Here is a 3,324-nt window from a genome sequence, read left to right as displayed (position 1 = left end):
AACACAACGTTTCGGCTGATATGCCCACAGGCATATGGCATAGTGGTTAAGAGCGCGGGCTACTAACCACAAGATTCCGAGTTCGATTCCAGGCAGTAACTTGAATAATAATAATAATAATAATAATAATAATAATAATAATAATAATAATAATAATAATGATAATAATAACAACAACAACAACATCGAAAGATACCTCAGACATCAGAACCCAGGTTCGAAATTTCCAAAGACACCTGATGAAGGCTGGAGCGTATATCAGCCGAAACGCTGTGTTAACAACAAAAAAGATGAGGACAAATACCCGTCAAATGTAAATAATGTAAATAATGTAAATAAATTTTCAAATCTACATTTGCAAAATTTGACAAAAAAAAAATCACTGATGTAAAAAGCAGAATACTATTTGTTGTTGATTTGAACATCAAGGATTCAATTGTCTACAACGTAACATGGCCGACAGATTTAATGTTGCGTATCTCTGACAACATCCGACATGGCGAGCATCTGACCGTACATCGGAGAAACAAAGTTATGACTCTCTTTCTACGTCTCTTCTCCACAAATTCTTTTAGACCAATGGTTCTCAACCATTGTTTGCCTTTGGACCCCTTCCATTTCTATCTTACTCTACTGGACTTCCATAGCCATTCAATAGATATTTTAAAAAAATCTTACAGTATATATTTAGATATTACTAGGAATAGTATATATATATATATATATATATATATATATTATATATATATATATATATATATATTATATATATATATATATATAAAGATATTTTGTGTATTGTAGAAGTAAAACTGATTTATTGCCTATGGCCATATAGACTTCAGTTGAGAATCCCTGTTTTAGACAAAGATGCCAGTTAGCACGGCCAGCAGCGTGCAAACAATTTATTTGGGATTGTTCAGTCAATGCCAATGTTACTTTGCAAAGTTAGTAGTTCTGTTCTGTACCAGTGAGGCCAGAACAATAACAGAAACACTTGTGGAATAGATAAACACTGGATATCGCCCTCTTGCGAATTTCTCTTGGAGTCGATTTCCCAGAAAAAATAACAAATGGCTAATTGCAAGAATACAGACTTTCACAGCTGATAGCATATTAAAGTTCAAGCAAATAAATTTTTGTTTTTGGACACGCTTTGAGAATTTCAAATATATCAGGGGTCGCTCTTTTGAATTACAGAACCATAAGAAGCTGAAGGAATTTTGAGAAAGACGTTCATTTTGCAAGTTAACGCGGACCTAGCCAGACGTAAAATTACACTTTATGAGCTTGCGATGAACAGGGATCGATGGCGAAAGCGGATTAGTCTGTGTTAATATCAAAAGGTAATATTTATCACCTCTTAAAAGTAGGTGTTGCGTTAGAACATACATATTTGTCAACATAGGTGAATGTTATACGAGCGATGGGTTTTAATTGGTCTGGCTCACTTTGATAAAAAAAGATCAACAAAATTTGAACAAATAAGTCTTTAATTACTTCACCTTGATTATCCAACAGTTCATCTTTATTTAAACGATGGCGTAATGGTTGTTCCAAAGTATTATCAAATGCAACGACGTGAGTAGATGTCTGGAAAGCAAAGGTCCTTTATATAAAGTTTTTTAATTTTATCCAGAAACGTAATAATTTACACGAAAATAATAATAATGAATTACGCAATTAAACAATTGAATAATTATATTCGTTAAATAATTAACGAATATATGAAATATATGTGTAATAGTGTGTGTGTGTGTGACTACATTGTCCAGTGTATTAAAAACGGTAGCTACGGTGTATGGGTTCGTGAGAACTTGGTCGAGGGCAAAGAATATACGATGAAGACAGCATCAGCCGATTTATTCCGTTTGTTGTAATTCTGCTGTCGTCGAATCTGTGAGGATTCCAAGTCGTGTCACGAATGAAAAATGGCAAAATTTTCTTTTCATTTTATTCTCGGTGTTGTTGTGAGAACAAAGAACCTTGCCACAACGCTAATTGTTTTGGGGAGTCATCCGAAAACCAAGTCTTTTACAATGTGAGAAGACTGGAAATAAAACGCAGACGTTCATGAGAGATAATCATCGAATGTAGAATCAAAGATGGTCTTTCATTTGTGTGTGATCAGTGAAAAATCCGAGCAATGTGGTCTGGTCTGATCAGATGTGAGGGCATGCACCGTTGCAGCACGTTTTTGCATTTACCATTTATTCTCAAGTCTTCGCAGGCGACCCGTTGGGCAGGGTCCCAGTCAGTCCCCTGCTGTGACCATGTGGTCGACCAACACGAGCCACCAACCCAACCAGATCCTTATTGAAGAGGACACAGTAAACAATGCGGTGGGTGGGGGGGATCTGTTCTGTGCGGATCTTTGTGGTTTTCCTCCGTTTATAATTATCTATTAAAAAAAAAAATGGATGTAATTTTTGACGCTGAATCCGAATTTGTTATTCATTTATTCTCTTTACTCTCTCTTTTACTCTTTTACTTGTTTCAGTCATTTGACTGCGGCCATGCTGGAGCACCGCCTTTAATCGAGCAACTCGACCCCGGGACTTATTCTTTTGTAAGCCCAGTACTTATTCTATCGGTCTCTTTAGCCGAACCGCTAAGTAACGGGGACATAAACACACCAGCATATGTATATATATATATATATATATATATATATACTTATATACGACGGGCTTCTTTCAGTTTCCGTCTACCAAATCCACTCACAAGGCTTTTGTCGGCCCGAGGCTATAGTAGAAGACACTTGCGCAAGCTGCCACGCAGTGGGACTGAACCCGGAACCATGTGGTTGGTAAACAAGCTACTTACCACACTGCCACTCCTGCGCCTATTCCAGAAAAATTTTGTAAAAATATTACAGGTGTTGAAATTTTGATAATTTTCAGAAAACAACGCGTTCACTGTCGCTTCCACCATCGGTGGTGGTGGGCATCGACATGTCAAAACATTAAACTAGCTACAGTAAGTAGTGAAAAACATGAAAACATTCGCAAGCAAATTAAATATTGAAAAGCTACGAACAAACAGGAGTTGCTAGAAACAACGGTCAAAACATTTGTTTAAAACAAACATTTATTAATACAGTTCTATAATTAAGAGATGAGGAATCATGTACATATACCGAATTTGAAAACAATTAGAACAAAATTGTAGACGGTGATAGAAAGCACAAATTTCCCAATGTGGTGATAGTGTTAAATGAAATTGTATTCATAACAGGAAAACATCCACGCAAAGGATGTTGTAGCAAAATGTAAGCGTGACCGATAAGATCTCAACAATGGAAGCCAGCCTGTCGTCCGCAAA

The sequence above is a fragment of the Octopus sinensis genome, linkage group LG17 (assembly GCF_006345805.1).
Source record: "Octopus sinensis linkage group LG17, ASM634580v1, whole genome shotgun sequence".
NCBI classification, from domain to species: domain Eukaryota; kingdom Metazoa; phylum Mollusca; class Cephalopoda; order Octopoda; family Octopodidae; genus Octopus; species Octopus sinensis.
Note: the sequence above shows the minus strand (reverse complement) of the source record.